Consider the following 27,500-nt stretch of genomic DNA (forward strand, 5'->3'; position numbering starts at 1 on the left):
CTGTTAGTACGTGATGTGGGACAGACCCGAAGGCGTTGGAAAAGTCCAGGAAAGCCGTGTAGAGATCTCCCTTTGCTGTCCTTGCCCTATCCAGCCGTTCCTGAAGGATGAAATTATGTTCCAGGACTCCATCGTATGGAAGGAATCCTTTCTGGCAGGGGGAAATGACATCATTTTCCAGGGCCCAATGTAGTACACGGGAAGCGAGGCATCCGGTGAAAAGCTTGGCGATAGTTCGGATTAGGGATATGGGGCGCCAGTTGGTCATGTCTGAGCGGCTTCCTTTTTTGTGTATCAGGACGACACGGGCGTGTTTCCAGTCTTGAGGAACCCTGCAGAATCTAATGCACGTGTTAAATACGGCCGCAAGGAATCGGCAGTCAGGGTCTGCCGTCTTCCAGTGATGGTAGGTGAGTCGGTCTTCGCCAGGTGCTGTGTTCTCACACTTGCGCAGACGCTTGAGGACCTCCTCTGGCGTGAATTTATGGAGAGGGACTTCTTCTTCTGCCCTCGGTCTCTGGTGGAGGATATCGATATCTGCTTCCTTCTGGTTCCACGTCTCTTTGAAGTGATTTTCCACTTCGCCCACTGGTACATCGCAATGTGTGGGCCTTCCTTGTGTAATCAATCGCACAGCCTGCCTTCGGTTCCTGCGGTACAGGGCTTGGATTTGTTTAGGGTTATCTGGATTGATTGTGCGGCGTTCTCTTGCGCTTGCTTCCGGTAGCCGTACATGATGGACGACTGCTTCTGTTGCTTTTTTGAGAGTCTCCTCAAAGGAATTCCAGGTACTTTCGTCTGCAGGCATCTGGGACAGCTCGTTGACCCTGTGCAGGTGATCCGACAACGCGTACCGAGCTTCTGGCGAGTTCACCTGAGCTGATGAGCTCGCGGCAGGGGTGGCTCCTTCTGTTTGTGTCTCACCGCATTCCTCAGTGGAACTGCGCCGGGGTGAGTATTCGGAGCTGTAGGTGAGGACGCCGGTTACGTTCTCTGTCTCGTGTCGAACAGCATCCAAGAGAGTAGGTTCAGATTGTAGCTCAGAGGAAGTGTGGACTCTATTGGCGGTTCCGTGCGCGGAGTGTGCTGTGCGCTGTTCCTCTCGTGTGTCTTCCAGGTGCGGCCGAGAGAGGTTAGTGTTCACGTAGACCGTTACTTGGCCCGTCCCACAGTCAATTCCCTCTCTCTCTCGGTCTTCAGGAGGGGCAGGGGATTTCTGGACGCTGTCCGAGGGGGAACAATTCTCAGTCGCAGATTTGCTCACGGCTCCTGGCGATCTATGAGCCTGTGATTCCGTGGAGACTGGCACTGAGGGATCTAGAAGGAGGGAGCTAGAGTCAGCTGGTTGCAGTTCGCTGGGTGGCGTCAATTCTGGCTCTGGCAGTTGGCGTGTTGCGTCGGTTAGTCGTTCCCTTGCGTCCTGCCTGCGATGGGTTGCTTCGTGGTTGTTCTTGCCCTTTGCAGTTGGGAATGTCTTGTTGCACCACGCGCACCTGTGCCTGAAGTTGGTGATCTGGCTTGCTCCAGTCCGCTGTAGGGAGCAGCGATGGCTGGATGGCCGGGAGCCCAATGTCATATTGCATAGCGTGCATTCGTAGTAGATGGAGTGCACTCGGATGTTGTGTTCTGCTTCCATGTGCCTGGTGAGGGATGCACGTTGTGACGTCCACGTGGCTGACCGGAATCTATGGTGGCAGTCAGTCTCCGTACATTTGAAATAGTCTGGTATTGGAAAGAAGACCGTAAGCATGTTCCCTGCTCTTTGGGGCTGTCGCTCGTCCATCAGGGGTGGCGGGGTGTCCTCTCCTGATAGAGTCCCAAGGTCCAGGGCCCTCACGGAGGGCATACCCGTGGAACCTTCCCCACGGTGTAGAGGGTCGTGGGGCTGCAGGTGGTGTAAAGGGCTGCAGGGGTCTATGAGGCGGTCGCGGTTGTCCGACAGCAACGATGCACGCAGAGGATGTGCCCTGTCGGTGGGGGTGATGGCCGTGGGGTTTGCTGTGCCATCAGGGTCGGTAGCGCGATGGGAGGTTCCCCTGGATGGAGAAGTGGAGAGGGGTCCGCTCATGGTGTTCGCAAGCGTAACGTCCATAGCAGGAGGATCCGGGTCCAGACAGGCTCCAGCGCGGTCCGAGAGGGTCCAATCTGCGCAAGGACAGGGAATGACCAGCCCCGGGTCAGGCTGCCTAAGGAGGGGGCAATGAACCAAGCCCCAAGGGGGCCCTCCTACGGCTGATGCTCAACGCCCTGAAAAGGGCGGTAGGTAGCGGACCACCTACTTAGCACCACCTGCGAGAGTGGCTGCTTTGGTACGAGGGGCTATAAACCAAACCCGCAAGCGGGCCTCGACCTAGGCTTGGCACCCTGATCGCCCTGAAAAGGGCGGTACACAACAAGGCGTACTTGGTGCCACCACTCTCAGGCCTTTGGCGATCTTTAGAAAAAATCTTCCCGGCCCTTGGCGATCTACACTTTGATCTTAGCCAAAAGGCCGAGAAGCGATAAATATTACACGTCCATCTTACGCTCTGGTCACGGTCGCGGCACCTGCCTCCTCGGGTGTCACGTCGCCAAATTCAACATGATGTGGTGCGTGTAAGAAGCACTAGAATGATAGTCGGACTGCATGAAATGCGCATGTTAGCGGACGGAACTCGTGTTTCTTTCTCCCTTGTATCCGCCAAAAGACCGAGAAGAGATATACACTGCACGTCTCCCCCGTTTCGCTTCTGTCGCAGTCTCGCCTTCTGCGTCCGCGCGTGGCACGTCGCCGGTTTGGGCATCGTGGTATATGGGTACGGAACACTAGGGTGTTAGTACTAATGCATCACGGCCCGTGAGATAAAAATGATTGATTGGAAATTGCAAGAGAGAGGAAGAAAGAAAGAAAGAAAGAGAGAGAGAGAAAGAAAGAAAGAAAGAAAGAAAGATAGAAAGATAGATAGATAGATAGATAGATAGACAGACAGACAGACAGACAGACAGACAGACAGAGAGAGAGAGAGAGAGACAGAGAGAGAGAGAGATAGATAGATAGATAGATAGATAGGTAGGTAGGTAGGTAGGTAGGTAGGTAGGTAGGTAGGTAGGTAGATAGATAGATAGATAGATAGATAGATAGATAGATAGATAGATAGATAGATAGATAGATAGATAGATAGATAGATAGATAGATAGATAGATAGATAGATAGATAGATAGATAGATAGATAGATAGATAGATAGATAGATAGATAGATAGATAGATAGATAGATAGATAGATAGATAGATAGATAGATAGATAGATAGATAGATAGATAGATAGATAGATAGATAGATAGATAGATAGATAGATAGATAGATAGATAGATAGATAGATAGATAGATAGATAGATAGATAGATAGATAGATAGATAGATAGATAGATAGATAGATAGATAGATAGATAGATAGATAGATAGATAGATAGATAGATAGATAGATAGATAGATAGATAGATAGATAGATAGATAGATAGATAGATAGATAGATAGATAGATAGATAGATAGATAGATAGATAGATAGATAGATAGATAGATAGATAGATAGATAGATAGATAGATAGATAGATAGATAGATAGATAGATAGATAGATAGATAGATAGATAGATAGATAGATAGATAGATAGATAGATAGATAGATAGATAGATAGATAGATAGATAGATAGATAGATAGATAGATAGATAGATAGATAGATAGATAGATAGATAGATAGATAGATTGAATGAATGAATGAATGAATGAATGAATGTGTACCCTAGTGGCCAGACAGGACATTTCCCAGTGGTTGTCTCCAGTGTGTTCTGTGTCTGCTGTAGGTTCCCTGCTTTGCTTGGTGTTGTTTCTACGCTTCCCTCTTTTGCCTGTCTCTGGTCATCATGGCTGATGCTTATTGATGCTGTTTCGGAATTTTTGTTTTTTGTTTTGAGACGGGTGGGCCACACCTGGAGGTAGTGCAATACCAGGGCAACCCTTGACAGTGCCGAGGCGAGCTTCAGACACACTGTCTCGGGCCAAAAATAAGATTAATATCGTGAGTCCAAATAGGGCTCGTATCAGATATTAAGCTGATAAGAACAGAGATTTTATTCGATGTTAATGACATTACATAGCATGCATAGTAGACAGTTCACAAAATATAATATATGTACAGTCAGGGTGCAATATTGTTTTGGCTTGGTTTGCCTTGTTAACACGCAGTTGGTCGTCTCGTACTCTGTTCTCCACTGATGTGGGCCGCGTATATGTTGCGAGATGCTGCGATGACGCTGCTGATGCAAAGTTTCTTCAGCTTCTTCGCGTACGACTTTGGGCACATTCTTCGCAGCAGTCTATCATTGGCAGGGTCCCAAGACCCAAGGGCACCAACTACGACAGCCTCGACGGAGACGCGTTGAAACCGTCGCTGCAGGTTTTCTTTCACAGGCTGGTATTTTCGCTCCTTGGCTTCACGGGCGTGTTGGAGTGCCTCCATGCGGTTCTCGAAGGGGCAGCATACGTCGACTATAATGGCTTCTTCACCTTTCTGCAGGATGAGGTCTGGTCGGAGCCCAGTACCTCCCACTGGCTGATTTTCGGACATAATGCTGAACCTGCCGGAGGCTGCCTTCTTGATGCGTTCCACCACCTCGTTGTGTCTCCCTGTTAAGGCGGCACTCTGCCTCATGCAGTGGCAGATGACGTGGGCTAAGGTTTCGCTCTCGAAACCACATCTTCTGCACCTTTTGTCGCGGTTTGACTGCCACGGTCGTGCCCCATTCAGCGGTAGGAGGTTGAGTCGGGCCTTATGCACGAACCTCCAATCAGCAAATGTAGTGAAGGCGCCAGTGCGGATGAAATGGGAGCTTGCTGGATCCGCGGCGACGCATTCCATTACTTTGCCTTGGTTTGGGAGGCTCTGGAGTTTTTGGGCTCGACTCTTGCTGAGTTGCTGGCGGAGGGAGGAGAGGAGTCGTCTGCGCTGCGTGGGAGAGAGAGACACTTCTCCGCACGTGATGTAGGGGCCTTCGTCTTGGAGCTCCCATGTCACTGCCATTCTCCGGGATGCTTTTCTGGCCTCTGTCCATACGCTTCTTAGTTGTGTTGCCGGAGCCCTGAAGTCGCCTTCTCCATTCCCGGATAGGTAGTCTGCGATGTCTCGTGAGGTAGCCGGACGTCTTAGTCTCCCTTCAACAGTGCGTTGGGCCGCTGTCCTTGCCATCTCTTGTATCTCTGCATCTTTGGATGTCAGCAGCTTGAACGCACTGTCTATTCTGCAGAGGTCGCTGAGTTCTGCAGCCACGGGTATGTCACAGGCTCCGGCGACCCTGCTGCCATGGATGTAGTCATTGGTGGCCCCTGTTGGTAGGTAGAGCGTCTTCTTTATGAGTGGGCGAAGCTTGCTATCGAGATTCTGCCACTCCGTCTTTCCGACCACGCCCATCCTCATCTCAAAGTTGAGTGCCGGGAAGATAAACGTCTTCAGGGCATCTAGTCTCTGCCACGGCGCAAGCATGGAGTTGAGGATCTTTTCGGCAGTGGCAGTGGTGTTCTGGATGGTTGTGCTGTTGCGGAGGACGTTGAACCCAATAGGCTTCCCCAGGAACGGATGGCTTTCGAAGTCGTGCAGCGTTGGGATGGGTTCGCCGAGCGTGGAGAATGTCGTGTCTCTCAGGCCCGCAGGTTGCGCACTGGATAGGTGCATTGTCTTGCATTTTCTGGGGTTGAGGTGTAGACCTAGCTTCGCAGACATGGTTGCAATTTCGTTGATGGCGTCCTGCAGGGTAGCTGGGTCTTCGGCGAGGGGTGTGATGTCGTCGGCGTACGCTAGGATGCGGTGGTCCTTGTGATTTCCTTGGATTCTCCGTATAATGGGATCCACTACAAGGTTGAACAGTAGGCCGCTGAGCGGGCATCCCTGGCGTATTCCGGACTCTATGGGAATTGGGTTGGTTCCTCCGTCGTTGGTTATAATGGTGGTCGAGTTTCCTGTATAGAGGTCCCGAATGATATCGGTAAATGCGGGGCCGCATCCAGCTCCGTAGACGGCGTCGACGAGGGCGTTGTGGGGAACCGAGCCGAAAGCATTGGAGTAGTCCAGCATAGCTGCACACAGATCTTTTCCTCCTCCTCGTGCTTTGTTGATCCGCTCCTCCATGACAAAGTTGTGCTCGAAGACACCGTCGTGGGGGAGGAATCCCTTCTGGCACTTTGAGATCACTCCTTCATCCTGGATCCATAGTTGCAGTCGCGATGCCCAGCAGCCTGCGTACAGTTTGGCGATGGTTCTCCCCAGTGATATGGGGCGCCAGTTCGTTGGGTCTGTCCGGTCACCTTTTTTGTAGATGAGAACGGTGCAGGACTTGCGCCATGTGTCTGGAGTCCGCCTGTAGTGCAGGCAGAAGTTAAAAACCTCCGTTAGGAACTCGCACCCAGGGTCGACCGATTTCCAGTGGGCATAGGTTATCCTGTCGTCGCCTGGTGCCGTGTTTTCGCACTTTCGGAGCCTTGCCCGTACTTCCCCACAGGAGAACGGTTGCGAGTTCATTTGCCCATCTGCCGGTCTTCTAGACTGGAGGACCGTCGTGTCTGCGGTGGTGGGCGACCAGACCTCACGGAAGTGGTTCTCAATGTCTCGGGTTTGGATGCTGCATTTCTCGGTTGTGCCCTGAGTGATCAGTCGGATTGCTTGGCGTCTGTTCCTCCTGTACAGACGTTGGATGGTTCTGGGGTTGTCGGGGTTGACTGGCTGCCGGCCGCGTGACTCTTCGGACACTTTGATCTTAGCCAAAAGGCCGAGAAGCGATAAATATTACACGTCCAGCTTACGCTCTGGTCACGGTCGCGGCACCTGCCTCCTCGGGTGTCACGTCGCCAAATTCAACATGATGTGGTGCGTGTAAGAAGCACTAGAATGATAGTCGGACTGCATGAAATGCGCATGTTAGCGGACGGAACTCGTGTTTCTTTCTCCCTTGTATCCGCCAAAAGACGGAGAAGAGATATACACTGCACGTCTCCCCCGTTTCGCTTCCGTCGCAGTCTCGCCTTCTGCGTCCGCGCGTGGCACGTCGCCGGTTTGGGCATCGTGGTATATGGGTACGGAACACTAGGGTGTTAGTACTAATGCATCACGGCCCGTGAGATAAAAATGATTGATTGGAAATTGCAAGAGAGAGGAAGAAAGAAAGAGAGAGAGAGAGAAAGAAAGAAAGAAAGAAAGAAAGAAAGAAAGATAGAAAGATAGATAGATAGATAGATAGATAGATAGATAGACAGACAGACAGACAGACAGACAGACAGACAGACAGAGAGAGATAGATAGATAGATAGATAGATAGATAGATAGAAAGATAGATAGATAGATAGATAGATAGACAGACAGACAGACAGACAGACAGAGAGAGAGAGAGACAGAGAGAGAGATAGATAGATAGATAGATAGATAGATAGATAGGTAGGTAGGTAGGTAGGTAGGTAGGTAGGTAGGTAGGTAGGTAGATAGATAGATAGATAGATAGATAGATAGATAGATAGATAGATAGATAGATAGATAGATAGATAGATAGATAGATAGATAGATAGATAGATAGATAGATAGATAGATAGATAGATAGATAGATAGATAGATAGATAGATAGATAGATAGATAGATAGATAGATAGATAGATAGATAGATAGATAGATAGATAGATAGATAGATAGATAGATAGATAGATAGATAGATAGACAGATAGACAGACAGACAGATAGATAGATAGATAGATAGATAGATAGATAGATAGATAGATAGATAGATAGATAGATAGATAGATAGATAGATAGATAGATAGATAGATAGATAGATAGATAGATAGATAGATAGATAGATAGATAGATAGATAGATAGATAGATAGATAGATAGATAGATAGATAGATAGATAGATAGATAGATAGATAGATAGATAGATAGATAGATAGATAGATAGATAGATAGATAGATAGATAGATAGATAGATAGATAGATAGATAGATTGAATGAATGAATGAATGAATGAATGTGTACCCTAGTGGCCAGACAGGACATTTCCCAGTGGTTGTCTCCAGTGTGTTCTGTGTCTGCTGTAGGTTCCCTGCTTTGCTTGGTGTTGTTTCTACGCTTCCCTCTTTTGCCTGTCTCTGGTCATCATGGCTGATGCTTATTGATGCTGTTTCGGAATTTTTGTTTTTTGTTTTGAGACGGGTGGGCCACACCTGGAGGTAGTGCAATACCAGGGCAACCCTTGACAGTGCCGAGGCGAGCTTCAGACACACTGTCTCGGGCCAAAAATAAGATTAATATCGTGAGTCCAAATAGGGCTCGTATCAGATATTAAGCTGATAAGAACAGAAAAATTTTATTCAATGTTTAGGACATGTAACAAACTGATGGAAAAACAAAACGTGAGATTACAAAGTATGGCACAAAATAGTTACAAAATGAGAAGGCAGGGGGAAAGATAAGCAGGAATGAAGAGCTAAATATGTAGAATGGATTCGCTAAACACTTGGGTTGCCAGTCACATGTTCGACATAGATGTTTCGTGAAGAAGCTATCACATTGCTCACACAGAGCTTCTTGAATAGTCTCAGGTAGGACTTCGTGCATAGCTTCTTCATCACCTTGTCATTTGCCGGGTCCCAGCTACCGAGCGCTCCGACGACAATGGCTTGGACTGAGACACGGTGGAAGCGCCTTTGGAGGTGGGGCTTGAGAAGTTCGTACTTTGCCTCTTTTTCCGCCCGTGCTGCAGCCAGTGCCTCGTAGCGGTTGTCGAACGGAATGGTGACGTCCACGATCATGGCCTCCTCTCCTCTGCACAAGATGAGGTCAGGCCGTAGCCCTGTGCCGCCGACAGCCATGTTCTCGGAAATCGCGGTGTACTTTCCACGAGCCGCTGCCTTCACGCTCTCCACTATCTCGTTATGGCGGGCCTGGTAGCTTGCGGAAGAGGGCATGCAGTGGTCCAGCACGTGTGGAAGGGTCTCATTCGAGTGGCCGCACCTTCTGCATTGCTTGTCGTCGTTAGGAGCCCAGGGGCGCGCGCCGTTTACAGGGAGGAGGTTGAGGTGGGCTCGATGGATGAAGCGCCACTGTGCGAAGCTGGTGAATGTCCCGGTGCGGATGAAGTGGGAACTGGCTTTGTCCCTGTAGACGCAGTCCATCACTTTTCCTTGGCTTGGAAGCTCCCGCAGGCTCTGGTCTCTGGCGAGGCTTAGCTGAGAGCGGATGATGGCCATTAGCTTCGTGCGTTGCGATACGGTGATTGTTTGGTTTTCACGCGTGATGCTAATGTTGCCCTCCTCCAGGTCCCATGAGACGCCTAGCCTGGATGATGCCTTTCTTGCCTCAGTCCATACGTTGCGGAGCTGATTGCTTCGCAGCCTGAAGTCTCCCTCGTTTTCGCCGCTCAGATACTGGCAAAGTTCTTCGATGCCACATTCGCGGCCGAGGCGCTTGTCCACGGTTCTTGTCAGGCTTGACATGGCGATGGCTGACACTTCTTGATCACGCGACGTTAGAAGCTTGAAGGCACTATCCAGGCGGCATATGTCACTGATCTCTGTGGTTAGTGGAATGCCGCATGCTCCCGCCTTGCTGCTGCTGTAGAGGTAGTCAGTGGACGCAGACTTGGGAAGGTACAATGACCGCTTGATCAGTGGCCGCAAGGCGTTGTCGAGCCGTGACCAGTCGGTCTTTCCGAGCACGCCGCACCTCATGGCGAAATTCAGTGATGGATACAGGAAGGTCTTGATGGCGTCGATCCTTTGCCATGGTGCAAGACAGGAATTCAGGAGCTTCTTCCCCAGTTCGATGGCGTCGTCCACTTCACCGTTGTCTCGGAAGATGTTGTAGCCGACGGGTCTTCCAAGGTATGAAAACGATTCGAAGTCTCGTAGACATCCTATGGGAGTCCCGTCCACCTTGAATATGACGTCACGTAACCCGACAGGCTGCCGTCCGGAAATGAAGAGTGACCTGCATTTGGCTGCATTTAATTTTAGGCCGATTTGTCTCAACAGACTGGCGGCTTGGTCGATGCGGGCCTGCAGCCTGACTTCGCTGTTTGCCATTGGCGTGAGGTCGTCAGCGTAAGCGAGTATGCTATGGCCGCTGGAAGTAATCCTGTTTGTGTCCTGGATATCACGCACTATTGGGTCAATGACCAGGTTAAAAAGGAGTCCACTCAATGGGCAACCCTGGCGGATCCCGGCACGTATTTCGATGGCGTCAGTGGGACCCTCGCAGGTTACCACCCTCGTGACGTTGTCCCTGTAGAGGTCCCGTACGATCTCGGTGATCACATCGCCGGCTCCGCTTCCGCTGACAGCGTCCACTATCGCAATGTGTGGCACAGACCCGAAGGCGTTAGAAAGGTCGAGGAACGCAGCACAGAAGTCCTTTCTTCCAGCTCTGGCGGCGTCTATGTGTTCCTGGAGCACGAAGTTGTGCTCAAAAACGCCATCGTGGGGGAGGAAACCCTTCTGGCACTTGCTCAGGACGTCGTTCTCGAGGAGCCATGACTGCAGCCGTACAGCCAGGCATCCAGTATAGAGCTTGTTGATTGTTCTTGATAGGGATATTGGCCTCCAGTTGTGGATATCGTTGGGGTCCCCTTTTTTCGGGATCAGGATGGTCCTCGACGAGCGCCATATGTCCGGTATGCGTCGATACTTGAGGCAGATGTTGAAGACGGTAGCCAGGAAGTCACATTCAGGATCGGCGGACATCCAGTGCTTGTAGGTGAGTAGGTCGTCGCCGGGGGCGGTGCTCTCACACTTGCGTGCCTTCATCTTCACTTCAGCCGCCGTGAAGCGACCTAAGTTCATTTGTTCTTCGGGACGGTCACGCTGCCTCAGTATGTGTGTTGAGGACCTCTTTTCTGCCCAGGTCTCACGGAAGTAGGATTCGATGTCCGTGCGCTGGATGCTGCATCTGGTGGGCTTGCCTTCGGTGATGAGGCGGACGGCCTGTCGTCGGTTTCTGCGGTAGAGACGCTGGATCTGACGGGGATTTTCCGGATTCACGGCTTTCCTTTGTCGTCCTTCATCACACGGGTCCGGGATGTGCAGGGCGCTCCTTATGTCCGCGGTTGCAGCTTCGAGACGTGCCTCGAACGTTCTCCAGTTTTCTTCAGACTCCGCTTCACGTAGAATAGTTTTCATTGCTGGCTTGTGCGGGGCAAGGCTGAGCATCGGCAGCAATTCTTTCCACACTTCTACACTTTGATCTTAGCCAAAAGGCCGAGAAGCGATAAATATTACACGTCCATCTTACGCTCTGGTCACGGTCGCGGCACCTGCCTCCTCGGGTGTCACGTCGCCAAATTCAACATGATGTGGTGCGTGTAAGAAGCACTAGAATGATAGTCGGACTGCATGAAATGCGCATGTTAGCGGACGGAACTCGTGTTTCTTTCTCCCTTGTATCCGCCAAAAGACCGAGAAGAGATATACACTGCACGTCTCCCCCGTTTCGCTTCTGTCGCAGTCTCGCCTTCTGCGTCCGCGCGTGGCACGTCGCCGGTTTGGGCATCGTGGTATATGGGTACGGAACACTAGGGTGTTAGTACTAATGCATCACGGCCCGTGAGATAAAAATGATTGATTGGAAATTGCAAGAGAGAGGAAGAAAGAAAGAAAGAAAGAGAGAGAGAGAGAAAGAAAGAAAGAAAGAAAGAAAGAAAGAAAGAAAGATAGAAAGATAGATAGATAGATAGATAGACAGACAGACAGACAGAGAGAGAGAGAGAGAGAGAGAGAGAGATAGAGAGATAGATAGATAGATAGATAGATAGATAGATAGATAGATAGATAGATAGATTGAATGAATGAATGAATGAATGAATGTGTACCCTAGTGGCCAGACAGGACATTTCCCAGTGGTTGTCTCCAGTGTGTTCTGTGTCTGCTGTAGGTTCCCTGCTTTGCTTGGTGTTGTTTCTACGCTTCCCTCTTTTGCCTGTCTCTGGTCATCATGGCTGATGCTTATTGATGCTGTTTCGGAATTTTTGTTTTTTGTTTTGAGACGGGTGGGCCACACCTGGAGGTAGTGCAATACCAGGGCAACCCTTGACAGTGCCGAGGCGAGCTTCAGACACACTGTCTCGGGCCAAAAATAAGATTAATATCGTGAGTCCAAATAGGGCTCGTATCAGATATTAAGCTGATAAGAACAGACTGCTTTTATTAATGCTAGAAACATGATTTACAAATATTTAAAAGAGTCACATATGATTTACAGGGAATAATCGAGGTCAGTGAGAGCTAATGTCAAAAAACTATGTGGGCGACTGTCCAGTCAGGTGAAATGCATAAATGTCCCTGGATGCAGAGATGACGTCACTTGTGGCCATCTTCTTCATCTTCTTTAGGTACTGCTTAGAGCACAGGCGTCGGAGACAGCGGTCGTTAGCTGGGTCCCAGCTTCCCAGGGCCCCAATGATGACGGCGTCGACGTGCACTCTGTTGAATCGTCGTAGGAGGTGGTCTTTGACTGGCTGGTACTTGGTGATTTTGGCTTCTCTTGCCTTGGTGAGTGCTTCCTGCCTGTTTTCGAAGGGGATGGTAACGTCAATGATGAGCGCTTCCTCGCCGCGGGCCAGGATGATGTCGGGTCGCAGTCGTGTTTCACCAACTGGTTGGTTCTCACTTATCAAAGTGAAGCGTTCTCGTGCGGCTTTCTTGACCCTCTCGACGATTCTGTTGTGCCTGTCGGTGTAGCGGGTGCTGATTCTCATGCAGTGGCCAAGAACATGCGGCAGGGTTTCCGAATCATGGCCGCAGCGCCTACAGCGCTTGTCCTGGTGGCTCCAAGGCTTGGCTCCATTGAGCGGGACGAGGTTGAGCCGGGCTCTGTGGACAAAACGCCAGTCGGCGAATCGTGTGTGTTCGCCACTGATCATGAAGTGCGAGCTCGCCGGGTCCAATGCGACGGCCTCCATGGCCTTTCCTTGGTTGGGGAGACTTTGCAGATGGGTGTCCTTAACGTGTGAAAGTAGGCTCCGGAAACACGCCATCAGTCTGGTCCGTTGCTTGTTCGTGATGGTCGTTGCCTCCCGGGACACCGTTGGTCCTGAGTCCTCCTCTATTTCCCACGTCACCTTCAACCGTGTGGACGCCTTCCTTGCTTCCGTCCATACATTCCGAAGGGGATTGCTTGCTCTGCGGAAGTCGCCTTCGTTGTTGCCATTGAGAAATTCTTCGATGTCAGGGTGGCTAGCCTCGTGTCCCAGTCGTCTGGTCACAGTTGTGTGTAGTTCGTCGAAGGCGAGCTTCGCTACTTCGGCATCCGGTGACGTCAACAGCTTGAAGGCATTGTCGATACGACAAACGTCGCTAAGCTCTGCTGCTAGAGGTATGCCACAAGCTCCAGCCTTTCTGCTTCCGTGCAGGTAGTCTGTTGACGCCGACTGCGGGAGGTAGAGCGTCCTCTTCAGTAGTGGTCGCAAATGGTGATCGAGCTTCTCCCAGTCCGTCTTCCCCAGAGATCCGCACCGCATCGCGAAATTGAGCGCTGGGAAGACGAATGTACGGATAGCATCGAGTCGTTGCCAGGGGGCAAGTGGGGATGTCATGATCCTGGTGGCATTTTCCATCATCTGATGAAGGTCTTTATCGTCGTGCAGTATGTTGTATCCGGTCGGTCGTCCGAGGTACTTAATGCTGTCAAACTCCTTCAGGGATTCTATCGCTTCGCCGTTGACGGTGAATGTTGTTTCGCGGAGGCCCACTGGTTGTCGCCCGGAGAGGTGGATGCTGCGGCACTTGTTTGCGTTCATTTTAAGTCCGAGTGCCTGTGCCATGGAGGTGACTGTGTTGATCCGCCTTTGCAGTGTGGCCGGGTCTTCTGCCATTGGGGCCAGGTCGTCCGCGTAGGCGAGGATGTTGTGCTGCACGTCGTTTGCCTGGACCTGCCTTATAATGACATCCATTACAAGATTGAAAAGGAGGCCGCTGAGGGGGCATCCCTGGCGAATTCCGGCTTGCACGGAAATCGGCTCGGTGGAGCCTTCTCCTGTCATGACGGTGGTGGTGTTCCCTTCATATAGGTCACGGACTATATCGGTGAAGACGCTTCCTGCTCCGCTGTGCTGGACTGCATCGATGATGGCCTTGTGAGGGACGGACCCGAATGCATTGCTGACATCGAGTAGGGCGACGCACAGGTCTTTCCTGCTGGTGCGGGCAGCATCAAGTCGAGTTTGGAGCACGTAGTTATGTTCGAACACGCCGTCATAGGGCAGAAAGCCTTTTTGGCAGCGACTCAGGACTCCTTCATCCATAATCCATTTCTTGAGACGATTGGCCAGACATCCCGTGTACAGCTTGTTACTGGTCCTCATGAGGGTGATGGGTCGCCAGTTGCTGAGGTCATTTTCGTCTCCCTTCTTGTGGATTAATATCGTTCGTGTCTCTTTCCATGTGGCTGGTGTTCTGCGGTACTTGAGACAGACGTTGAACACGGAAGCCAGAAAAATACACCTTGGGTCTGCCTTCAGCCAGTGTTGATACGTCAGTCTGTCGCTCCCGGGGGCAGTGTTTTCGCACTTACGAGCTTTTGCTAGTACCTCTTCCGGTGTGAAGGGGTGCATGGAAATTGTGTTGTCAGCGGCCGGGCGGGCTTGCAGAGCAGCAGTGTCTACTTCGGTGTCTCCGCTGCGCCAGAGCTGCGCGAAGTATGATGTAGCGTCATTCGTGTCGACTGGACACCGCCTGCCTGGACCGTTCATGATAAGCCGGATTGCTTGACGACGATTTCTGCGATACAATCGCTGGATGGCCCGCGGGTCGTCCGGGTTGATGGTGCGGCGAGGGGTGGCGAGGTTTTTGGATGGGAGGCCTGCTGCTGTTGCCACCTGGTCCACTGCCTTTTCCAGCAAAGCTTCAAAGTGGTTCCAGCCGTCACTGGATACGTCTGCAGAGTAGATGGCGCGGACTTCCTGCGTAAGATCATTAAGGGCACTATTTGGTTCGTCCTGGCTTTGTTCCCGTATGCGTGAGGAGAGAGGCCCTTCTCCTGTCAGTGGGTGATCCACGCCGTCATTGCTGTTACTAGGTGGCTCCTCGCAGGGTGTCTCGATTCCCCCGAGTGTCTGAGTGGGGTGCTCATCTATGAACCCACTTGCTGTGGCATTGATCGTTTCGTCCATCTCACTGGTCTCGCTGGTGGTGCCTGATTGGCCTGGGACAGCTGCGTGAGCTTGCTCGCTGACAGATTCGTCTTCTTGCGGGGGCGGTTCAAACTGCTCGCAGCGTAGCGCGGATCTTCTCGCGTCACGAGCTTGTTCTCGCTTGTGCCAGATAGTGTGGTTGTGGAGTCCCTTTCTTGTGGGGAATGACTCACTGCAGTGCTCGCAGTGATGGTTGTATGCTCGCCGCAGGGGGAGAGAATCACGTGACGGGCCGCCGCTGCACTGATGCGATGTTGGTCTGGAATTCAGCAGGTCCCCACAGTAGCTACAGTGGAATCTGGTGGACGAGATCCGTATCTGGTGGGCTCGTTCAAGGTGCCTGGTAAGGGAGCCCCTTTGCGACGTCCAGCTGGCTGAGCGGTAGGAGATGGCACAGTCCTCCTCGCAGCAGACGAAGTGGTCAGGTATCGGGAAGAAAATTGTAAGTATCGTTCCTTCCCTGACTGGCTGGAGGTTTCCATATTCAGATGGTGAGAGGGCTGCAGCTTCCGGTGGCGATCGACTCTGTGTACTCGCAGAGGGCGACGGCGGTAACCCGAGATTCGTTCCCTCTGTAGGGGGGAGGGAGATCGATTCGTCCCTGCAGTGTAAGGGGCTGCAGGGCAGCGGGAGGTAGAGGGGCCCGTGGGGTTCGTATCCGCCTGTGCAGTCGTCTTGCAGAGGTGGGTCCGGTCTCAGACCGTTTGGTGGGCTGCCATCTGCAAGGCTGGGAGTCTCCAGGCCAGGTGACATGACGCCGGAAGGGTGTGTCGTACACGTTAAGGGAGAGCAGTCCGTCTGCCTAGGGAGCGGCCCTGCACACGCATAGGCGGTTGGGGCAATGCCACAATGTGACTAGCCCAGGGTCAGGCTGCCTCGGGAGGGGGCAATGATCCAGGCCCAGAAGAGGGCCCCCCGTCGGCTGGCGTTCAGCGCCCTCAAAAGGGCGGTAGGCAGCAGGCCGCCTACTTAACACCACCTGGGAGAGTGGCTGCTTTGGTACGAGGGGCTATAAACCAAGCCCGCGAGCGGGCCTCGTCCTTGGCTTGGCACCCTAATCGTCCTGAAAAGGACGGTACACGACAAGGCGTACTCGGTGCCACCACACTCAGGCCTATGGCGATCAAAGGAGAGTACTACACTTTGATCTTAGCCAAAAGGCCGAGAAGCGATAAATATTACACGTCCAGCTTACGCTCTGGTCACGGTCGCGGCACCTGCCTCCTCGGGTGTCACGTCGCCAAATTCAACATGATGTGGTGCGTGTAAGAAGCACTAGAATTATAGTCGGACTGCATGAAATGCGCATGTTAGCGGACGGAACTCGTGTTTCTTTCTCCCTTGTATCCGCCAAAAGACCGAGAAGAGATATACACTGCACGTCTCCCCCGTTTCGCTTCTGTCGCAGTCTCGCCTTCTGCGTCCGCGCGTGGCACGTCGCCGGTTTGGGCATCGTGGTATATGGGTACGGAACACTAGGGTGTTAGTACTAATGCATCACGGCCCGTGAGATAAAAATGATTGATTGGAAATTGCAAGAGAGAGGAAGAAAGAAAGAAAGAAAGAGAGAGAGAGAGAAAGAAAGAAAGAAAGAAAGAAAGAAAGATAGATAGAAAGATAGATAGATAGATAGATAGATAGATAGACAGACAGACAGACAGAGAGAGAGAGAGAGAGAGAGAGAGAGAGAGAGAGAGAGAGAGATAGATAGATAGATAGATAGATAGATAGATAGATAGATAGATAGATAGATAGATAGATAGATAGATAGATAGATAGATAGATAGATAGATAGATAGATAGATAGATAGATAGATAGATAGATAGATAGATAGATAGATAGATAGATAGATAGATAGATAGATAGATAGATAGATAGATAGATAGATAGATAGATAGATAGATAGATAGATAGATAGATAGATAGATAGATAGATAGATAGATAGATAGATAGATAGATAGATAGATAGATAGATAGATAGATAGATAGATAGATAGATAGATAGATAGATAGATAGATAGATAGATAGATAGATAGATAGATAGATAGATAGATAGATAGATAGATAGATAGATAGATAGATAGATAGATAGATAGATAGATAGATAGATAGATAGATAGATAGATAGATAGATAGATAGATAGATAGATAGATAGATAGATAGATAGATAGATAGATAGATAGATAGATAGATAGATTGAATGAATGAATGAATGAATGAATGAATGTGTACCCTAGTGGCCAGACAGGACATTTCCCAGTGGTTGTCTACAGTGTGTTCTGTGTCTGCTGTAGGTTCCCTGCTTTGCTTGGTGTTGTTTCTACGCTTCCCTCTTTTGCCTGTCTCTGGTCATCATGGCTGATGCTTATTGATGCTGTTTCGGAATTTTTGTTTTTTGTTTTGAGACGGGTGGGCCACACCTGGAGGTAGTGCAATACCAGGGCAACCCTTGACAGTGCCGAGGCGAGCTTCAGACACACTGTCTCGGGCCAAAAATAAGATTAATATCGTGAGTCCAAATAGGGCTCGTATCAGATATTAAGCTGATAAGAACAGACTGCTTTTATTAATGCTAGAAACATGATTTACAAATATTTAAAAGAGTCACATATGATTTACAGGAAATAATCGAGGTCAGTGAGAGCTAATGTCAAGAAACTATGTGGGCGACTGTCCAGTCAGGTGAAATGCATAAATGTCCCTGGATGCAGAGATGACGTCACTTGTGGCCATCTTCTTCATCTTCTTTAGGTACTGCTTAGAGCACAGGCGTCGGAGACAGCGGTCGTTAGCTGGGTCCCAGCTTCCCAGGGCCCCAATGATGACGGCGTCGACGTGCACTCTGTTGAATCGTCGTAGGAGGTGGTCCTTGACAGGCTGGTACTTGGTGATTTTGGCTTCTCTTGCCTTGGTGAGTGCTTCCTGCCTGTTTTCGAAGGGGATGGTAACATCAATGATGAGCGCTTCCTCGCCGCGGGCCAGGATGATGTCGGGTCGCAGTCGTGTTTCACCAACTGGTTGGTTCTCACTTATCAAAGTGAAGCGTTCTCGTGCGGCTTTCTTGACCCTCTCGACGATTCTGTTGTGCCTGTCGGTGTAGCGGGTGCTCATTCTCATGCAGTGGCCAAGAACATGCGGCAGGGTTTCCGAATCATGGCCGCAGCGCCTACAGCGCTTGTCCTGGTGGCTCCAAGGCTTGGCTCCATTGAGCGGGACGAGGTTGAGCCGGGCTCTGTGGACGAAACGCCAGTCGGCGAATCGTGTGTAGTCGCCACTGATCATGAAGTGCGAGCTTGCCGGGTCCAATGCGACGGCCTCCATGGCCTTTCCTTGGTTGGGGAGACTTTGCAGATGGTTGTCCTTAACGTGTGAAAGTAGGCTCCGGAAACACGCCATCAGTCTGGTCCGTTGCTTGTTTGTGATGGTCGTTGCCTCCCGGGACACCGTTGGTCCTGAGTCCTCCTCTATTTCCCACGTCACCTTCAACCGTGTGGACGCCTTCCTTGCTTCCGTCCATACATTCCGAAGGGGATTGCACGCTCTGCGGAAGTCGCCTTCGTTGTTGCCATTGAGAAATTCTTCGATGTCAGCGTGGCTAGCCTCGTGTCCCAGTCGTCTGGTCACAGTTGTGTGTAGTTCGTCGAAGGCGAGCTTCGCTACTTCGGTATCCGGTGACGTCAACAGCTTGAAGGCATTGTCGATACGACAAACGTCGCTAAGCTCTGCTGCTAGAGGTATGCCACAAGCTCCAGCCTTTCTGCTTCCGTGCAGGTAGTCTGTTGACGCCGACTGCGGGAGGTAGAGCGTCCTCTTCAGTAGTGGTCGCAAATGGTGGTCGAGCTTCTCCCAGTCCGTCTTCCCCAGAGATCCGCAACGCATCGCGAAATTGAGCGCTGGGAAGACGAATGTACGGATAGCATCGAGTCGTTGCCAGGGGGCAAGTGGAGATGTCATGATCCTGGTGGCATGTTCCATCATCTGAAGAAGGTCTTTATCGTCGTGCAGTATGTTGTATCCGGTCGGTCGTCCGAGGTACTTAATACTGTCAAACTCCTTCAGGGATTCTATCGCCTCGCCATTGACGGTGAATGATGTTTCGCGGAGGCCCACTGGTTGTCGCCCGGAGAGGTGGATGCTGCGGCACTTGTTTGCGTTCATTTTAAGCCCGAGTGCCTGTGCCATGGAGGTGACTGTGTTGATCCGCCTTTGCAGTGTGGCCGGGTCTTCTGCCATTGGGGCCAGGTCGTCCGCGTAGGCGAGGATGTTGTGCTGTACGTCGTTTGCCTGGACCTGCCTTATAATGACGTCCATGACAAGATTGAAAAGGAGGCCGCTGAGGGGGCATCCCTGGCGAATTCCAGCTTGCACGGAGATCGGCTCGGTGGAGCCTTCTCCTGACATGACGGTGGTGGTGTTCCCTTCATATAGGTCACGGACTATATCGGTGAAGACGCTTCCTGCTCCGCTGTGCTGGACCGCATCGATGATGGCCTTGTGAGGGACGGACCCGAATGCATTGCTGACATCGAGTAGGGCGACGCACAGGTCTTTCTTGCTGGTGCGGGCGGCATCAAGTCGGGTTTGGAGCACGTAGTTATGTTCAAACACGCCGTCATACGGCAGAAGCCCTTTTGGCAGCGCTTCTCGGCCTTTTGGCTAAGATCAAAGTGTAGTCTTTCGATCGCCAAAAGGTCTGAGAGTGGTGGCACCGAGTACGCCCTGTTGTGTACCGTCCTTTTCAGGACGACTAGGGTGCCGAGCCTAGGACGAGGCCTGCCTCCAGGTTTGGTTTATAGCCCCTCGCTCCAAAGCAACCACTCTCACAGGCGGTGTTAAGTAGATGGCTCTGCTGTCTACCGCCCTTTTCAGGGCGTTGAACACCAGCAGAAGGAGGGCCCCTGTGGGCTTGGTTCATTGCCCCCTCCTGAAGCAGCCTGACCCGGGGCTGGCCACCTTGTGAGCATGCCCCCGCCACCCTCGACCTGGGAGATGCGCCGCCCGGCCAAGATCACCCGCGGTGCAGGAGATTTCCTGCCTTGGACCCCTGCTCTCCCTACTGCCCAGGACAAAGACGGACCTGGCACGCCGGCTAGCCCGAGTCCCTCGGAGTGCCCCACAAACGCGGCGAGCCCCCAACCCCGGAGCCCATGCAGCGCCCTACACTGCAGAGAGGGATCGTCCTCGGGAGGCCCCTGCGACAACCTGTTCACGCCTCCTGATATGTCCTCGAGCCTGGAGCCTCCAAGCCAGCCTTCAGCCCTGCCTGGACCCACCCGCCAGGACATTCCACCCCCCGCAGATCGGATTGCTGCACCAGGCGGTGACCCCCGCAGCCCTCTACAGCTGCAGCCCTGTACCCCTTTACAGTCCGGGGGAGGTCCGGTCCCTATGTCCTCTGTGAGGACGCCGGGCCTTGGAGAACTGCTAACCGCCCCAGCCACTACAACCCTCAGGGAGGAGGATCAGCCACAGCGAGAGGACACGGCACTCACCCTCTCCTTCCCAGTGCCCGACCACTTCGTCTGCACGGAAATCGGATGCACCCGCCGCTTCAAGTCAACAACATGGACCTCACAGGCAGCGTCCCTGAAGCGCCATCTAGAAAACGAACACGGGGTTCGAATCACCACCGTAAAACACCGCTGCTGCAAATGCAACACTGTCCTTGGTCCGCGTCCCACCCAGCATAAACAGCAATGCCCGGCCGCGTCACCCCTCAGCAACAGATCCAGAACCGCCCTCGCCTTCCCCTTCAAATGCAATACCTGCCACGAAACCTTCCCATCAAGAAGAGGCCTCAGCAATCATGAGAACCTACATCGCCGTCAGGATGCCAGAGCGCGGAGAGCAGCCCAGTTGCGGTCAACGGACGTCCCCGAAGAGGGATCTACCGAAGATGGGGAAACAGCAGCCAACAGCAGTCACGACGAACCCCTCACCCAACCTGGGACAGAAACAGACGAGTCCCCATCCTCGGCGGAATGCAGTGCATCCCAGACCGAAAGCACCACCTTCGGCAGTGCCACTCCTGGGGTAACAGAATCTACTAACGACGGGCAGCTACACGCGACACAAGATCATGACCCAAGCGGGGGATCCGAAGACCGCCCAGGAACAACGGACCAACAACCAGCAGATGAACGCAGCCCACTCGAACAATTGGCAAGGACAATCAACGAAATGATCAAGCAGCCAAAATCTGACAATGTTTACGCGAGCTTCGAGAAGGCCATGGAGGATGCCGTCACCTTAGTGAAGACAGCCGCAAAAATACCCGAAATCACCGAACGCACCCCCAGCCGTCGAAAGGTGAACCCGGAAGATCCCCGAGCTATACAGAGACTGTATAGAAGAAACCGCCGGCAGGCTGCGAGACTAATTGTGCAGGGAGAAACTACCCAGTGCCAAATCCCGACTGAAGAGGCAGGACAATTCTTCCAAGAATTATGGCAGGAAAAAACGGCGGACACAAGTGTATTCACAACGGTGCGTCCTGCAGGAGAAGAAGTCCAGCTGAGTCCCTTCACCCCAGAAGAAGTCCGAAAACGAGCACGACGATGCGAAAACACGGCACCTGGGGAAGACAGGATCACTTACAAGCATTGGCTAATGACAGACCCCCAGTGCACATTCCTAGCGGCAACGTTCAACATGTGCCTCAAGTATCGGAGAGTGCCGCGAAGCTGGAAATCGTCACGAACGATCCTAATTCACAAGAAGGGGAGGCGCGACGATCTACAGAACTGGAGGCCAATATCACTGATGAGGACCATCAACAAACTATACACAGGATGCCTGGCCTCAAGAATGCAAACATGGATTGCTGAGAACAATGTGATCAGCCACTGCCAAAAGGGCTTTCTGCCCTACGACGGCGTATTCGAACATAATTTCGTCCTGCAAACCCTCCTCGACCGAGCCAGATCCGAGGCAGGAGAACTATGCACGGCCCTTCTGGACTTTTCAAATGCCTTTGGGTCGGTACCGCACAACGCAATAGTGGAAGCAGCCTGCCGCAGCGGTGCCGGAGAAGCGTTCACCGAGATCGTACGGGATCTATACACCGAGAACACTACGAGAGTAGCTACCAGCGGAGAAGAGACCGAACCAATCAACATCAAAGCTGGCATCCGACAGGGGTGCCCGCTAAGCGGACTCCTCTTCAACATGGTGATTGATGTCATCCTCAGGAAAGTACAAGGCGCGGACTCCACTCACCGAATCCTGGCATACGCCGACGACATCGCCCCACTAGCGCAGGACCCATCAACCCTCCAAGATAGAGTCAACACAGTCGCAACAATGGCACGACAGCTCGGACTAAAACTGAACCCGGGAAAGTGCAAAGCCCTGCACCTGTCCGGCAAACAACCAGTCGGCCTGCGAGAGATGCCAATCAGGATCGACAACGAGGTAATCCCGACGCTGCACGACCACGAGCCCCTGAAATATCTTGGCAGACCAGTGGGCTTCATGCTTGCAAACGACGTGGAGGACCTGCGTGAAACAATCAACGCTGCCAAGAAGATTATGGAATCAGCACTGGCACCCTGGCAGCGATTAGATGCCCTAAGGACATTCATCTACCCGGCACTAAACTTCGCCATGAGGTGCGGGACCCTCGGGAAAACGGAGTGGCGGAAGTTTGACGACCTGCTGAAGCCCATGATCAAACGGACGCTATACCTGCCACAACCTGCAACCACACTGTACCTCTACGGGTCAAGAAAAGGCGGAGGTTGCGGAATCCCCATCGCGGCAGAAATGAGCGACCTCTGCCGTGTGGACAACGCGTTCAAGTTATTAACATCCAGGGACCCGGAAGTCGCCAGGCTTGCAATAACCGAGCTACAGCACACAGTCAGCAAGCGACTCCGAAGGGATGCCAACACGGAAGACATCGAGGCCTTCCTCAACTGCAACACGGAAGGGGACTTCCGGGGCGCGTCAAACCCTCTCAGAAGCACCTGGACTGAGGCGCGCAAAGCTTCCGGACGCCTCAACATCACCTGGGAGCTCAGCAACGACGCAGGACCAGCCATCACCCGTGCGGGATCAACAATCACCCACAACGCACGCACGAAGCTGATGGCGAAACTCCGGGCAGACCTGTGCAAGGAGAGAGACGCCGAGCTACAGCAACTTCCCAACCAGGGGAAAGTGATAGAAGCGGTAGCAGCGGACCCAGCCAGCAGCCACTTCATGACGACTGGGGACTACATGACGTTCGCAGCATGGCGGTTCATACACAAAGCAAGACTGAACCAACTACCTCTGAACGGCGCCCAGCCTTGGAACGCGAACGCAGACAAAAGATGTCGTCGATGTGGCTACGCATCTGAATCACTCCCACATGTACTATGCCACTGCATGGAGAAGAGCGCGGCCTACACGGAAAGGCACAACAAGATCGTGGAGAGGGTGAAGTCAGCGGCGCAGATGCGGTACTCCATCATTAGCGAGAACAAACCAGTGGGCGACACTAACCTCCGACCAGACCTGGTGCTGTCCAGAGGAGAAGAAGCCATCATAGTGGACGTGACAGTACCTTTTGACAACCGCCTGGAAGCCTTCAAAGTAGCCAGAGAAGAGAAGGAACGGAAATACGAACCCGTGCGACAGCACCTACTTTGCAGGTTCAACCGCGTCCGCACGGAGGCCATCATCGTTGGCGCACTAGGAAGCTGGGACCCACAAAATGACCGCCTGCTCAAGCGCATATGCTCCAAGACATACCTGAAAACGATGAAAAAACTATCAGTGAGCGACGTCATACTCGCATCAAGGGACATTTACGTGTCACACGTAACTAGGAGCTCATAAGGGACCCGCAGCCCTGCTTCCTCGCAGCATGTAAATAATGTAAACACGTAAACAGTGTAAATAGAGTTAACGTAATACTTTGTAACCCATTCTTTTCAAGCATGTAAATAGCATTAATAAAACACATCTGTTCTTATCAGCTTAATATCTGATACGAGCCCTATTTGGACTCACGATATTAATCTTATTTTTGGCCCGAGACAGTGTGTCTGAAGCTCGCCTCGGCACTGTCAAGGGTTGCCCTGGTATTGCACTACCTCCAGGTGTGGCCCACCCGTCTCAAAACAAAAAACAAAAATTCCGAAACAGCATCAATAAGCATCAGCCATGATGACCAGAGACAGGCAAAAGAGGGAAGCGTAGAAACAACACCAAGCAAAGCAGGGAACCTACAGCAGACACAGAACACACTGGAGACAACCACTGGGAAATGTCCTGTCTGGCCACTAGGGTACACATTCATTCATTCAATCTATCTATCTATCTATCTATCTATCTATCTATCTATCTATCTATCTATCTATCTATCTATCTATCTATCTATCTATCTATCTATCTATCTATCTATCTATCTATCTATCTATCTATCTATTTCTCTCTCTCTCTCTCTCTCTCTCTCTCTCTGTCTGTCTGTCTGTCTGTCTGTCTGTCTGTCTATCTATCTATCTATCTATCTATCTATCTATCTTTCTTTCTTTCTTTCTTTCTTTCTTTCTTTCTTTCTTTCTTTCTCTCTCTCTCTCTTTCTTTCTTTCTTCCTCTCTCTTGCAATTTCCAATCAATCATTTTTATCTCACGGGCCGTGATGCATTAGTACTAACACCCTAGTGTTCCGTACCCATATACCACGATGCCCAAACCGGCGACGTGCCACGCGCGGACGCAGAAGGCGAGACTGCGACAGAAGCGAAACAGGGGAGACGTGCAGTGTATATCTCTTCTCGGTCTTTTGGCGGATACAAGGGAGAAAGAAACACGAGTTCCGTCCGCTAACATGCGCATTTCATGCAGTCCGACTATCATTCTAGTGCTTCTTACACGCACCACATCATGTTGAATTTGGCGACGTGACACCCGAGGAGGCAGGTGCCGCGACCGTGACCAGAGCGTAAGATGGACGTGTAATATTTATCGCTTCTCGGCCTTTTGGCTAAGATCAAAGTGTAGTACATTTCTGTTCTTATCAGCTTAATATCTGATACATCGCTTCTCGGCCTTTTGGCTAAGATCAAAGTGTAGTATCGCTTCTCGGCCTTTTGGCTAAGATCAAAGTGTAGTATTTCTCGCTTCTGATCTCGAGCTGATAGCAAGAGCTGATCAAAGTGCCCGGATGGCTGCCCGTAGTCCTGGAGACAGCGTTCAGCAGCGACAACCGCAACGCTCTGGTGGCCGCCTGACGGTATGGTTTCCTGTTCCGGACCACTTCACCTGCCCGGAGGATGACTGCTCTACTGCCTTTCGCACAGGAGTATGGACGTCCCAGCGGCGCTCCTTGGAACGTCACCTGGAGCTGGCCCACAAGGCAAGGATTACGAGCACGGTATACCGGTGTCGGATATGCAACAGCACGTTGGGGCCTAGGCCACTCTACCACCAGTGCCTTCAAGATCACGATGCTCCTAATGCGGCTTCACGACAGTTCCCGCACTTGTGTACAACGTGTGACCGCTCATTCCCCTCAAGGAAAGGACTCTCGAATCATATGCTCTGGCACCAAAAGGAAGAGGAGAAAGGCAGACGAGCAACAAGAACATGCGAGTCGGCTGGCAGAGCTCAACCCGCACAGGAGAGCAACGCCCCTCTCCGCCATGACACACGCAGTACAACCAGCCCAGCGGCCGCCAGTCAGAGCATGACTGTATTTTCAACCACCGATACGTCGTCCTCACGTAATGAACTGATATCGTCGCAAGAAGCTCTTCTAACACCGTCGTGCCTTGACCAGACGTCATCGCGGGTGGATGCAACGTGCTCCACGGGAGATAGATCAAGGACACCGGAATGCGCCGGCGTGCTTTCCGCCCTGCCGTCATCTGCCACGGGTGCGGAGTATCGGGAGCCTGCTCTATCCCGAGAGCAAGTGGGCCTACATGACCATATGGGAGGGCGTGACCAGGAGAGAACGCCAGCGAGTGCGGAGCGGGCTCAAACCGCTTCGGTGAACGAGGACGGCGATCTCGTGGAGCGCGCCGGGGCCATAAACGGCGCACTTCAGGCGAGTCTATTCAGCTCCCTGGCCGCTACGCTGACTGAGGAACCAAGGCCTGTGCTGACTCCACGTGACAACGCAGCAGCGTCCGAGATACGCAACAGCCAAGATGGACTGCTGGCTTCGCACATCGTGACGACCCGAGTGATCGACAACGATGGCGACGAGCTACCAGAAGAACCACCAACCACGCAAGTAGAGGGCCTTACAACAGAGACAAATAATCATGGCGAAGGTACGGGCCCTTTACAGCTCCTGCGGGACCTCGCAGCTGAGGTCCGCCAAATTATGAACGGAGTACGAACAGAAGAATCGTGGGGGAGGTTTGAACACCTCCTTGAAGATGCGACTGCGGCTGTGACAGAGTATGTAAAACTACCACCTCTGCGGGAAGCAGATGAGGGAGCCCGCAGGACCATTAACCCGGAGGACCCGAGGGCAATTCAACGCTTATACAGAAGGAACCGCCGGCAGGCGGTGCGTTTAATTGTACAGGGAGCACCTACGCGTTGCTCCATCGAAGCAGCCGAGGTGGAACGACACTTCTCAAGAGTATGGAGCGCGAGTTCTACGCCAGACCTTGCGGCATGCCAGCGGCCTAGGGCTGAAGAGCAAGTAGACCTCAGCCCGTTCTCACCGGAAGAGGTGCGTAGGAAAGCTACACATTGCGAGAACACTGCGCCGGGCTCAGATCGTCTTACATACCGTCATTGGCTCGCAGCCGACCCGCAGTGTACATTTCTCGCTGCAGTATTCAACCTGTGTATGACGTGGAAGCGCGTACCTATGGAGTGGCGTTCGACAAGGACTATTCTCATCTACAAAAAAGGTGAGCAAGATCAAGTGGAGAACTGGCGGCCAATATCGCTATGCAGGACAATTAACAAATTATACACGAAGTGCTTGGCTGCCCGACTGCAACACTGGCTCCAGGAATACAACGTCCTATCAAAGGCTCAGAAGGGCTTCCTCCCACACGATGGTGTTTTTGAACACCAGTATCTGCTCCAACGCCTAATGGACCATGCTCGGAGCAAAGGGAAGGAGTTTTGTGCCGCCTTTCTCGATCTTACAAACGCCTTTGGCTCCGTTCCACACGCAGTCATTATCGAAGGCGTCCGAGCCAGCGGTGCAGGGGAGGCTTTCACCGAGATTGTCCAAGACCTGTATGCGGATAACACTACATCCATAGCTACGGGTGAAGAAGTGACCGGAGTGATAGCTGTCCGAAGTGGAATCAGACAGGGGTGCCCGCTGAGCGGCATTCTTTT

At 51.9% G+C, this 27,500-nt stretch overlaps 2 non-coding genes and 4 pseudogenes across 2 annotated transcripts; 2 read left to right on the plus strand and 4 right to left on the minus strand.

The window, feature by feature from the left end:
- Positions 1-3,950: 3,950 nt before the first annotated feature.
- On the minus strand, positions 3,951-4,137 carry LOC135376357 (U2 spliceosomal RNA). Its single transcript, XR_010417658.1, has one exon. It is a non-coding gene; the product is annotated as a U2 spliceosomal RNA (small nuclear RNA).
- A 4,081-nt stretch (positions 4,138-8,218) lies between these two features.
- LOC135376273 (U2 spliceosomal RNA) lies at positions 8,219-8,421 on the minus strand (annotated as a pseudogene).
- Positions 8,422-12,047: 3,626 nt separating this feature from the next.
- On the minus strand, positions 12,048-12,228 carry LOC135376262 (U2 spliceosomal RNA; annotated as a pseudogene).
- Positions 12,229-17,601: 5,373 nt separating this feature from the next.
- Positions 17,602-17,782, minus strand: LOC135376264 (U2 spliceosomal RNA; annotated as a pseudogene).
- Positions 17,783-24,108: 6,326 nt separating this feature from the next.
- LOC135376364 (U2 spliceosomal RNA) lies at positions 24,109-24,299 on the plus strand. Its single transcript, XR_010417663.1, has one exon. It is a non-coding gene; the product is annotated as a U2 spliceosomal RNA (small nuclear RNA).
- An 851-nt stretch (positions 24,300-25,150) lies between these two features.
- Positions 25,151-25,325, plus strand: LOC135376323 (U2 spliceosomal RNA; annotated as a pseudogene).
- The last annotated feature ends 2,175 nt before the right edge of the window (positions 25,326-27,500 follow it).

The sequence above is a fragment of the Ornithodoros turicata genome, unplaced genomic scaffold (genome assembly GCF_037126465.1).
Source record: "Ornithodoros turicata isolate Travis unplaced genomic scaffold, ASM3712646v1 ctg00001067.1, whole genome shotgun sequence".
Classification (NCBI taxonomy): domain Eukaryota; kingdom Metazoa; phylum Arthropoda; class Arachnida; order Ixodida; family Argasidae; genus Ornithodoros; species Ornithodoros turicata.